At 41.2% G+C, this 13,072-nt stretch overlaps 1 long non-coding RNA gene across 1 annotated transcript; it reads left to right on the top strand.

Moving 5' to 3' along the window:
- Window positions 1-2,387: 2,387 nt before the first annotated feature.
- On the top strand, window positions 2,388-12,152 carry LOC129410058 (uncharacterized). The gene is made up of 4 exons (XR_008632700.1): window positions 2,388-2,448; window positions 9,234-9,425; window positions 11,064-11,165; window positions 12,033-12,152. It is a non-coding gene; the product is annotated as an uncharacterized LOC129410058 (long non-coding RNA).
- Window positions 12,153-13,072: the final 920 nt, after the last annotated feature.

The following is a 13,072-nucleotide window of genomic DNA, read 5'->3' as shown; positions in this document are numbered from 1 at the left end:
TTGTGAAATCCAATGTTTTTGTGAGGTCGTTCACATTTCCAATTAAATGTGACTTGTATGTGACTCCAGTGTGAACAGTAAACGGTCCGAAAGTGTCCCACATGTGCACTGGAGACACGATGGCGTCAACCACAGCGAGCGTGCTCTGTGTTTACAGAAGTTGTCCAAACATGGACGCAGCATTGAGCACCTGGAGATTTTAAAGTTCCTCTCGTACCGGAGCCAGAACATGAACAACTTACTTGTTTTAAAGAAGGAGATTGAGAAGGAGAAGGACGAGGTTTTTTGGTCGTGTGGTGTTTTGTGGGACAGTTTGTTGAAAGGAACGTGTGGATGTGGAGATGGAGCCAAGAGCGGTGAGTGGTGATGTGCTTCACTTCATTAACAATTTTCATATGAGGAGAAGAAGGTTTGTGTACATCTGTCACTTGTTGATAACGTGTAGGTGGATGAATGCACTTTGACTGTTCAGACTGAAGTCACATGTCAAAAGATCAGATATGTATCAGTTTCAGGAGCACATATCCAAGTGTCCTGGGTCACATTTGAAAAAATCTGGATCTGTGTCGTTCAGACTGTCATTAAAAGATCAGATACAGGTCACATATAAATCACAAAAAATCGGATTTGAGTCACTTCAGGCTGCAGTTGAACGTAGCTTTAGAGTCAATTTTAGAATTCTTTGATTTACTTTTAAGTGTTTGCACGGCCCAGCGTCCTCCTACCTCACAGACCTGATCCTCCCTTATGCCTCGTCTCGCACTCTCAGGTCAGCAGACCAGCTCCAGCTAAACTTGAGCTTTGTGGGGCCTGTGTGTTTTCTGTTGCTGCTCCTCGGTTCTGGAACCAGTCTCCATTAGAGATTCAACAGGCCGAGTCTGTACCTGTTTTTTAAATCACTCCTAAAAACATCTTTTTTTCCACTGTATTTTAACAAGTGACATGTACATTTGTTGTTGTTGAGTATCTTATTGTTTTCTATGTTTTTAGTAGTTGTTTGTGTTGTGTTTGTGTTGTGTCGTCCTTGTTTATTCTGTGTTTGTGTGCAGCACTTTGACCAGCTGTAAAGTTTTTTAAAGTGCTTTATAACTAAAGTTGGTCTGGTATGGTAACAGGGGCACTTCAGGGGCCAATCAGATTAGAGGTGGGGCCAGGACCCCTGCGGCTCCTCCTCTAGACCCGCCCCTGGAGCCTGGCAGGGGAAGAGCTCTCCACACTCTAATATAAGGAGACGGAGAAGAAGGAGAAAGACGCTCTGGTCGGGGGATGATGGGGCAACTATGGGTGCTCCGTCACAGAGGAGAACAGTCTAAATCTGCAGGATTTGTGTGTTAAACATGTGAATGAAACAAAACACAACTCCAGGTCTGTTTGTGATGAAGAAACATTATAATATAGATCAGAAAACAGCATAATAAGGACTCTTCTTCTCTTTCTCTGGTCCATGTTCAGTGTTGTGTCCATCATGTCTCCAAACAGCACAATGACACATGTCCCACTTTAAACAGACAGACTGACTAAGGACAAGTCTGAAGAACCTGTGATGCAGATTAGAGACACACCGAAGTTTAACATGTCCACATTGTCCAATTACTTACAGTCTTTTCTAGGGGAACCATCATTTTTGTCCAGGCCAGTTTCATTAGTTTGTTTTTTTTTTAAATAACTGTGTTGAACAACAATTCAAAAACAGTGTCTGATTTTCATTGGTTATTTGTCAGGAAATGTGTATTTATTATTGCTTTTCTCAGTTTCAAGTTATTTCCTTACCAGAAGGGTACCAATAATTCTGTACACTCCAGTTCCTGTTCGACACGAAAAATATCCAAGTCCTAACTTTCATTTTACATTTTGCAAAACCTAAAACACAATGATCAACAATGATCAACAACTTTGTTGCACGATGTCAAGTACGCCCTATGTTTTGGGGTGAACAATTACAATTAATGCTTTGCACTGCTGAACAATCACAATAGGCCCTACGCCACCCATAGCGCTCGGGCCTATTAATAATAATAATATTTTTAACATAGAAGCATCACTTTGTGATACTTAAAAGGCCCTTTGCCAGCTTCTGGCGCTTGGGCTTAATAATAATAACATTTCATTATTGCAACCAAAAATTGTATTTCCTTTGGGATCAATAAAGTATTCATCTATCTTTAACTGAGTCGCCCAGAAAACTTTCTAAACTAAATTGATTAAGTTCACAACTTTTTTTTTTTTTTCCATGATGACTGAGGTAATCTAAGTTAATCTAGCCTGAATAAATGGACTTTGCTCTATGTTTTTCAGTGTTACATGATCTGATCTGAGCCTTTGAGCAGATGATTTACAGAAATGTTTAATCATGTTTCAGGACACGACACGACTCTGCTCCTGAAGAGGCTGAAGCAGGAGGGAGACTCATATCAAAGTCAAACCCACTCCACCACTCTGCACATCCAGGTGAGTCTCTCCATTCTGTTTTCATCACAAAAAACTACAAACTCACACAGAAGTCAACCAGGACTAAAACAGGTCTAAACAAGGTCTGAACCAGGACTGAACCAGGTCTAAACAGGGTCTGAACCAGAACTGAACCAGGTCCAGGTTTCACATGATCTGAGACGCTCCTTTGATCCACTAATTTAATCATGAAGAAGGGAGAGCACAGAGCTGTTACTCTGACATTTTTAAAAATGTTTTTTTTTTTTTTTTTAATCATCAGATGGAAGCGTCATTTACTGTCTTACTGTGTCATTGTATCTTTTAGGCAAGACAGCACACACCTATGGTGGCACATATACATGTCACTGGAAAGTGCTCACGTCCAGGAACGCACCCGTGGGCTCCATTGTTGACCTCTTTGATTACTCACATACCCAATGCACATTTTTGGAGTTTACGAGAGTTAACCATTACAATTATGGGCAATGCCAGTCTGTACTACTGGATGCCATGAGTGTCACTATTGTGTAGAACTGAGTGTTTGATAAGGGGATTGGGCAGATAAGGGGACTGTTTTTGGGATGAACAATTACAATTAGACTGCGATCGAGTCCATGGGCGATGCCATCGTGCCATGTCAGCGGGCACCAATCGATGAAATGAGTGCCACTGTTTGGAAAGGGGAGAGCACTTCACGTTCTGTTTGCCTGCGCGGCACTGCTTCACATTGCTGAACAATTACAATAGGTCTTATGCAGTGTTGTGCATGAACGAGTTCAAAAGAACATGTTCATTTTTCAGTGAACTTTGAACTGAACACAACACTTTTGTAAATCAAGAACTTGAACGTGAATTTGTTCAAATTATGTGAGATGAACGACGTACGTCACTGTTGGGTTCAGTTAAACGTCGGAATTTGTTTTCACCTGACGAGTGACGATCTGCTCGCACTTCACCTCGCGAAACCACAGCCGCGTGTCAAGGTGAAGGCGACTCCACCGGCAGCTTTAGCGGAACGTACGGGCTCTTGTGTCTCTCAATGGGAAAGTCAATCAAACTTGACTGGGCGCGTTTAGCTGCTTGTATTTACCTTCTGTTACAGGCTGACCACGGCAAACGCAAGGATTTCAAAAGTAAAATTTCAAAGCACTAATTAACAGTGTATGTGGATCTGGGCTCTTTCACATGATACACAACTGCCCAGGGAGCACAATGTGCTGATGGTAAATGCACAAATACAACAATAAATACATGCTCTCTGTGTATTTTGACGGGGACACGCGCCTACGCTCGTGTAGAGCATCAAAAAATAGGATGGATCCTATTTTCTGAAATCTACACGCACAGGACGTGCTGCTCCGCGCGCGTATTATTTTACTCGGTACATATGTCAGTACCGTGCGTCACAGTGCTTTTTTAACCTGGATTGAAATGGTGGGCTTTTTCGTTTTTCTTCATACAAATTTGCTAAAATCACCGCGATATATCAGCAGCGGTGAAACGCCGGAGGTTCGCCCGCGTAGACCGTGATCCTGAGCGAAAGGACCGACGCAGAAGTCCGCGCTCCACCGAGATAAACGCAGCTGACGCCCGATCGCACTCGGGGTTCTCTCAGGGGCGGTCCTAGATTCCAAGTTCTAGTCCAGGATTAGTCCTGGTTTGGTCCTGGTTTAGTCCTGGTTCAGTCCTGGTTTAGTCCTGGTTCAGTTTTCTGGTTTAGTCCTGGTTTAGTCCTGGTTCAGTTCTGGTTTAGTCCTGGTTCTGGTTCTGGTTTAGTCTGGTTTAGTCTGGTTTAGTCCTGGTTTAGTCTGGTTGTTTTTGGTTTAGTCTTGGTTTATTACTGGTTTAGTCCTGGTTCAGTTCTGGTTCAGTTCTGGTTTAGTCCTGGTTCAGTTCTGGTTTAGTCCTGGTTCAGTTCTGGTATACACCTGGTTTAGTCTTGGTTTAGACCTGGTTCAGTCCTGGTTTAGACCTGGTTTAGACCTGGTTTAGTCCTGGTTTAGTCCTGGTTCAGTCCTGGTTTAGTCCTGGTTCAGTTCTGGTTTAGTCCTGGTTTAGACCTGGTTTAGTCCTGGTTTAGTTCTGGTTTAGACCTGGTTTAGACCTGGTTTAGTCCTGGTTTAGTCCTGGTTCAGTCCTGGTTTAGTCCTGGTTCAGTTCTGGTTTAGTCCTGGTTTAGACCTGGTTTAGACCTGGTTTAGTCCTGGTTTAGTCCTGGTTTAGTCCTGGTTTAGTCCTGGTTTAGTCCTGGTTTTAGTCCTGGTTTTAGTCCTGGTTCAGTTCTGGTTTAGTCCTGGTTTAGTCTGGTTCAGTTCTGGTTTAGTCCTGGTTTAGTCCTGGTTCAATTCTGGTTCAGTCCTGGTTTAGTCTTGGTTTATTCCTGGTTTAGTCCTGGTTCAGTTCTGGTTTAGTCCTGGTTCAGTTCTGGTTTAGTCCTGATTCAGTTCTGGTTTAGTCCTGGTTCAGTTCTGGTATACACCTGGTTTAGTCTTGGTTTAGACCTGGTTTAGTCCTGGTTTGGACCTGGTTCAGTTCTGGTTCAGTCCTGGTTTAGACCTGGTTCAGTTCTGGTTTAGTCCTGGTTTAGACCTGGTTTAGACCTGGTTTAGTCCTGGTTTAGACCTGGTTTAGACCTGGTTTAGTCCTGGTTCAGTCCTGGTTTAGTCCATATATATGGTGCAAAAGTTCAGCATCTTAACAGTTCTTTTTGGTGAGAGTAAATTAACAAATGACTTTGAAATGACAGTAACAAGTCATAAATAACACGTTACAGTTTTAAAGCCACTTGTCCAACAGTGGATCTTGTAAAGTTGTTGTAAACTAGAAGTCAGTTTGAAAAATAAAAGCAGCCTTTCATTTACAGAGCTCATCTAAATATAAAATGAACTGAACTTTGAACTAGTTCGAAATTAAAATTGTGAACTTGCACAACACTGGTCCTATGCCACCCTTGATGATCGGGCCTAAAGCCGCAAGCGACGTCGAACGCCACAAATGCCTCTCCCACACGACCACCCTGGCACGTTATTGTCCCTTCCTGAGAGCCTCCACACGCTGCTCTCAGTGGCTTTGGGACCCTGGACCCTGTGACTCACCACAATAACAAACAAGTCTGACCTCCCTATAACTGTACCATCAGCTGTCGTGTGTTCATCGTGAGCAGGTGACTGCAGCTTGTGACCCATTGGATACTGTACGACACTCACGCAAAGAGGAGCTGAAATTCAGCCCAGTTATAAAATTGTTGTGGGGCTAAAATTTGTGTCAAATTCGGCCTGAACAAGGAGTATTAAAATCAATACAAAAACTAACCTCACAACTTTTAAAAACACCGTGGAGCACCTGTATTACAATACTGTGGCAGTTGAGGGGTCAACAATTTGAATAGTTGAAGTGTTGTTTTTTGTGAAGTGTGGGAGGAGATTGGAAATTGGAAAGTTTTGCTTCATCCATCCCCTTTTCAAACATGTTTGTATTTGTGTCTGTACTGTTATATTGTCATGACAATTGTATGTGCAGGTTTGGGGGAAAAAAAATTCAATTTCAATTTCAGCTCTTCTGTGCGTCAGTGTCGTATCCAAGGGGTCATGAGCTGCAGTCACCAGCTCACCATGAACACAAGACAGCTGCTTGTGCAGTTATAGGGAGGTCAGACATGTTTGATAAGGGTGAGTCACAGGGTCCAGTGTAAGTCCAGCTTTACTTGGAAGGTTTGTTTGCTTTTACTGTCTTTTTCTACAGGGTCATATAAGAAGGAATGTTAAAATCAATACAAGAACTGACTTCACAATCATAATAAGTTTTTTGCTGGTTTGATACAATCAAGGAACAAGGAAGAATACAAAAAAGATTAAAATAGTTATGCATTAGGGTATGACTCACCTTGAAGGAGGAAAAACAACATGCAGGTTCATCTAGAAGCCAGAACAGCCAGTTTATAACCAAAAGTAAATAGCTTTTGTGAGGAGGAGGAAGCAGATTTCATTGTTTTATACAGTTAGTGAAATGTGAGCCAACAGCTCAACATGTACTACACCGTAAAAAAACAAAAAACAAAACAGTGTGTACAGCAATTCCCAGACACAAAAGCATGATTTTATTTATTCACACAATTGTCCAACACAATTCACTTGAAAAAGTCAAATGAAAAACTACAAACTTTCCTAAAATGAAATTAAAGATTTTTCCAGGTTAGTGGAAGTTGGTAAAATGACCCATCTGCAGGTTTTGAATTAGACTTGGTCACATCAGTACCTTCTGGTGACGTGTGATTGATATCTTTGTATAAACCCCATGCTGAGAGACAGAAGCAGACAGGTTCCACACAGGAGCTGAAAACCTTTTTGCCCTGAACTGTGAGTGCTATCTATGGACAAAAACTGACTAATGTCCCTTTCATATAGGTTCAAGGACTCTCACTGAATGCGACTGGGGCAGTGTTGCCAGATGTATAATAATCATTGTATTTGTGCAAAAAATTTGGACCCCATAAAGGCTCCATAAAGGCTTAAATCTACAATGTCAGAGTACCAGATAAAGTATTGTTTAGTGATACTTCCTTTCTGTTTCCTTAATCTCAGTTAACATAAATGAAAGTTTAGATACTGGCTCTTCTGAACTCTACATTCATCCCGCCCCCTGTCCCTCTCAGAGCACAGAAGAAAAGAAGCCTTGTAATTTCAAAAGCCGTCACTTCTGGATCTTCACAAAAATGAGAATTACAGCTGCCTCAACCACAACTACAGCAATTATAACAACAAATATAACCACAGGCAACAATGATCAACCCTCGCTTACGCCTATGCCACACCCAGGCCACGCTGTGCCCTGCACGCACACCGTGCCCCACAAACGCACCATGCCCCTAGCACTAACTCCTGAATTAACCATAACCCCTAACACTAACCCCTAATCCTACCTGAATTCCTAACTCTAGCCCTTACTGTAGCCCTAACCCTAAATCCTAATATAGTCCTAGCCCCAACTCTATTCCTAACTCTAGCCCCAACCCTAACCCGAGATGGCAACCTTTGAAAAAGCTTTTACCAACTTTTAATGTCCCACTTGGACAGTATAAGTATCATCCGGCATGGTGTTTTGCGAGTCACCTCGGTTCATAATTCCCGATGCATTGAACAGGTCAGAAAACAAAGAAGCAGTCATAGAGTTCATTGTGTGCACTCGGCGCACTGGGGTGCACAGAGTAACCACACTTTGGGGCAGTGTTATAGAGAAGAACACGGCAAAGTGGTTCAAAAAATGCCTTTTACAAATTTCCATTAGATTTACATTAAGACCAAATGACAATACCAAGTTCAGTGTGTGTCCTTTTACGTGTGTTGAGCCCGACACAGACTGGGTTAAGATAAATGAATCAATCATATTTAAAAAGTTTTTCTCCAGAGGTCTGGATTCACAACAAACGTGAATATTAAAATCCCCAACAATCAAAAACTGGTCATAGCGCAGTAATAGGCCAGTCAAGAGATCTGTGAAGTCCTGAATCAAATCTTTATTGAACTTTGGAGGGCGATACACCAAAAGGCACAGAACCAGGGTGTCAAGGCTTTATATGCAAATCTAAAGCTCAAAGCTCAAAAACGGATCAACTGGAATCTGCCGACAGACGTAGCTGGATTTGCGCGCTGTTGCTAGCCCCCCACCTCTGCCAGAAATCCAAGGAGAGTTCAGATAGAAACAGTTGGATGGTACAACATAAAATCCAGATTCTGCAAAGTGAAGAGATCATTCAGGAGAAATGTTTTATTAACTAGCAATCTCGCATTCAAAAGGCCCAAGAGGAGAGTCACATCCTCAGGACTCCGTGTAGAACTACTTCGCAGCAACCAAAGGCAGCTCAATTCCACACCGCGGCGTTTGGCTAGATGCTTGTGGAGAGGCACTACTAGTGGCAGGTGATGCAGGCCAGTGTCTAGGCACGCAGGAGTCACAGGCTGGATCCACCCTAGTCCGTGTGATCTTTGAAGTGCTGGGTTTCCAGGAGTGGTAAGGAGAGAAATAATTCCAGAATTGGCTCTCCAGTAAGCCTTCACTCTCACTAAGATGCTGCTGCGTTTTCAGCGCTCTCTGGGCCACGGAGACAGGTGAGAGCAGCAGGTAGACCAGGACTGACGCCAAGTGAGGAGGGAAATAGGATGCTTGATCCTCAAAATTGTGATTAAGAAACAGTTCATGAGACGCTTCAGATCAATAAGTGGCTGGCGATCGTAGACCAGCAGTCCAGAGATATCTTGGCACATAATACAGACTAATGCCACAACAAAGAACAAATTTAACAGAGCAGGTAGATGACTGCCAGTACACGCTGGCACCATCTTGCCTTTCTAATTTTGCTAATAATTTGAGCAAAAACAATATATCTGTTCACATGGGAAACAGCATATGATATGTTTTTTAAAGCTCTCAACCTTCCCCATTCATTCATTGGTGAATCTCGTGGCGTGAGTTACTGGGATACTGCTGTTCAAAGCTGCACCACGTCCTCTCGCCCATGCGCTCATCACAGTGAATGCAATAGGCCCTACTCCCTGTTGATTAGATTATTTTACCAGTGGATGGAAGATGTGGAATGTAGAAAGCCACTCCTTAAGTGGTGACATGTGACAAGTTCATTATCAATAAACAAATAGCTAATGCTCAAAACAAAACAAGTGTGACAGTTTGAAAAGTTATGAGGTGTCCAATTCCAAACCACACCTTTGAATAACTCACCTTACCAATACGACATTATTTGAGAGTTTGACATTTTATAATAGTCTTGAAATGTGATACCTGACTTACAGATAAAAGGTGTGCACTGTCGATACGCCCCCGCTGATCGATCACCACCACCTTAAAACAGCGTGCAGACAGAACGCAGCTACAGTCCTGATATACTGCGAACAAATCAGAGACATGGAGTCTGACCAAAAAGTGTGGAGGCATCGAAGGATCCCCAACCTGCAGACGCAGAGGTGCAGACCATCTGTGACTCTGTAAGTATCACACACTTAAAGCTACACTCTGGAACTTTTCTGGTGAGCAATGCTTGTTTATGTTTTGTTTTTTAGTTTTTTTTATGGTTTTGTTTTTTATTGCTTAAAAAAAAGCCTTGAAAAGCATGTATTCTTATCTTGAGTGGGATCACCTCTCCACAGATGTGGCTTGTAACTTGTGTTTCTCAAAGCCTTGCCTTGGTCTATTCTGGGTGTGGCAGGGCATCCAGCTCATCCAAGTTGTGTTCTAATGTCATGTCCTCTGTTTGGTTAGTATTTTACTAAGAATACATCATATTGTGTACGTTTATTTACTTCACATTATATTCAAATTATGAATATATTTAGTTGCATTTATATATATTTTTTGTTGTCCACACAAGGAGATTTTTTTATTTTAATTTTTTTGCTGTTGCTGTTGGTTCACTCTGAAGTGTGTTTCATGAGTCGTGTGCTTGGATTAGAAAGAACCCACGACCAAAACTGGGCACGAAGCTTTGAGAAACACCTTTGGTCTTGGGCGTGACCCGCTCACCTCCATGGAGAAAAATACATGTAATGTCATACTGTGGAACATTCACAGTAAAGGGCGCTGTACCTGATTGTCTTCAAATCCAAAACAGAACTATATTTTTTTATAATACATCACTTTTCCTCCTTCAAAGCTCTCAAAGATGCTTTACACAACAAGGAACCACTCACACACATTCATACACCAGTGTACATAGACACTGTGGGCAAGGTAGGTTAAGTGTCTTGCCCAAGGACACAACGACAGCTTCCTGAGAGCAGGATTCAAACTCCCAATGTTCAGAACAGTGGACAAACACTTTACCAACTGGTCCAAAGTTACTCCTCACTGACCTGATGCATTCTGAACATCCTAATGATTCACCATGATGACTTTATAAGTGATTATAAATAATGCCTGAAGGACTGGCAATATAACAGCACACTTCCTGATTCTCTGACAATAAAACACTTTATAATGGGATGCAGACAGTACACAGTGGAATTATTTTGACCTCAAGAGCTGCTTATACAATGTGTCTGTAGTGAGGCAAGAATTGAACTCTTCTAAACAGAAAAGCACCAGGTCAGATCTGTGGAGAGGGGCCTATAAAAAGGTCCTGTATTACAGAAAATGGATTCTTGAGTTTTTACACATGTTATAATGTTACCTCATCGTCTACATCTCCAAAGCTCAAAATGCTCTGTTCCACCTTGTGATGTCATGAAGTAGTAGTTTTCAAGTGAACAGCTCCTTTTACTTTTAGTTCAGTAGAGATCGACAATTCCACGACTGAAATCATCCAAATGATTCTAGTGAAGTTGTGGAAAACACAGTGGAGCACTTCCTGTATTATCAGAGGCATCACAAGGTGGAACAGAGTTTTCTGTTTGAGAAAAATTCACACAAATATGATTTGTGTTAAACATGTGTAAAAAAAAAAAAGAAAAACACAACTCTGAGGATGTTTTCATGAGGAAATATTATTATAACAGAAAATTGTGTCATATAGATGTTTAATGCAATACTGTGGAACATTTCAGGTAAACTAACTTATCCATGGAGACAAGTAAGTGTCATAAAAAATGACCTTCTGTATTATGAGTGAATCTTGTGCTGTTGTTCAGGTGAAGAGTGAAGTGGAGAAGCTCACAGGAGAGAATTATAAGATTTTCAGAGCCTTATCCTACAAGAAACAACTTGTAGCTGGAATGAACTACTTCATCGAGGTCAGTTTCTACAATTGTTTTATTTTTTATTAACCCAAAGACAATATTCAGATGATGTTTTGACAATAAGAATCCTAAAGATTAGAACTATCACCCTCATGTGTAATTAGCACAGGTACTACCCCAGCAAACAAAGTCATGATTAGACTTTAAGCTCCTATAGAGTTGTTCAGTGTCATGTCACTTCCTGGTTCATCAGTTGATTGAAAACAATGATGTTTACAAGTTTCCTCTCTTTTTTAAGCGACAGCACGTGTCACGTTAAAAACATATTTCAGTTGTTTAAAGCCAACAAGTTTATAAGCACAGATCTACGGTTATAACATGAAAGTTTAATAAGAATTGGAAGATGAGCCAAATCCCCCAAAATATATATATTTTCTTCTTCATTATTTCCTCAACACAGACTAGCTCCTCCCACCTGTGTGATGTCAGAAACATGCACCGTGTGACCAGTTCTGACCAATCAGAGCAAGAGCTTAGAGAGGGGCTACACTAAATCTTACAAAGCAAACTTTTAGGCACTTTGACCGTTTAAAAATGTGAAAACATTTTCTCTTGTTTCATGAATAAGGAACAAAAACAAAGCTAGAAATCAGCTGTGAAGTTTCTTGTTGGACTTGGAAGTGACATCATCCTCTTAACAGCTCTATATGACTCTATGGGAGATTCACTGACATTAGAATAAATATTCCAAATTATGATCCAGAAATGTTGAACTTTGTCATTATTTGTTTGTTATTTGGCTCCACAAACTTGTCATGTTAATCTCCTGATTTAAAGTCCTCTCAAATGACAAGAGTCACGTCTTTGGGGTTGAATAATGGTGACACTCTCTGATCCTCCTTCAATCTCCTGTTTCTTTAGGTCTTCATTGGGGGGGACAAATATCTGGAGGTGGATGTGTTTGTGGGGCTGCCTCACATCAGCACTGGACCAGTCGTCACCGGTGTTGGGAGATCCAAGAAAGAAAGAGTCTGAGCATCTAAATAATGCACCAACTTGATTCTATATAAGTTTATAATCTGATACCAAATCAATGATGTCATATGTTTCATATAAACAGTTATGGTGCACACTTCACTAATCTCCTGTGGTTTTGTCTCATTTGTTCTTATCTACTTCTTGTAATAAGTGTTACATCAATATTCTTCAATATTCTATGGTGATGACACACCTGATTGGTCTGTTATTAATGTTCATATCTTGATTTAAAAGTCCTGTGTTACACTAAATTAACTCTTGTGATCTTAAACCATGTTAAAATGTTACCTCCTGATAAACAGATGTGGACTTTTTGGATTGTTTCATTCACACATGTTTGAGTGTCCAGCCTGTCTGCATCCCCAAAGCTCAAAATGCTCTGTTTCACCTTGTGATGTCATGAAGTGGTAGTTTTCATGTTATCAGCTCCTTTTACCTTTAGTTCAGTAGAGATTGACAGTTCCAGGGCTGAATGTATCCAAATGATTCTAGTCAAGGTGTCTGGAGTTTAAAAACACAATGGAGCACTTCCTGTATTCCACATGACATCACAGGGTGGAACAGAGTGTTTTCTGTCACAGGTTCAGACAGAAGTGAGAAGAAGAAGTCCAAAAAAAAAGGTCAAGGACAGACAACAGAACGAGCTCCCCCTTACCCCTTAGCCCCTCCCCCTGATCTAATCAGTTCACTTCACTCTGGGTTTTTCAGGTTTAACACTGTACTCATGAACATAAAGCAAACTGTAAACCACCATAATAAAAATACTGTAATAACCTCCCATGTGTCTATCATTTATTAATGATGAACTTAAAAAACAGAATAAACACACAAATGCCAAGAAGTATTTATGGCACGATCAGGAAGTGCTCCGGTTTGGCCCCTGAACCAGAGAGCAGCGTGGAGACAGCAGAAGGTAAGGAGCA

This window comes from Boleophthalmus pectinirostris, unplaced genomic scaffold (assembly GCF_026225935.1).
Source record: "Boleophthalmus pectinirostris isolate CB_2022bp ecotype Guang Dong unplaced genomic scaffold, ASM2622593v1 HiC_scaffold_21, whole genome shotgun sequence".
Taxonomy (NCBI): Eukaryota; Metazoa; Chordata; class Actinopteri; order Gobiiformes; family Gobiidae; genus Boleophthalmus; species Boleophthalmus pectinirostris.
The sequence above is the reverse complement of the archived record's forward strand: the minus strand, read 5'-3'. Positions and strand labels throughout refer to the sequence as shown.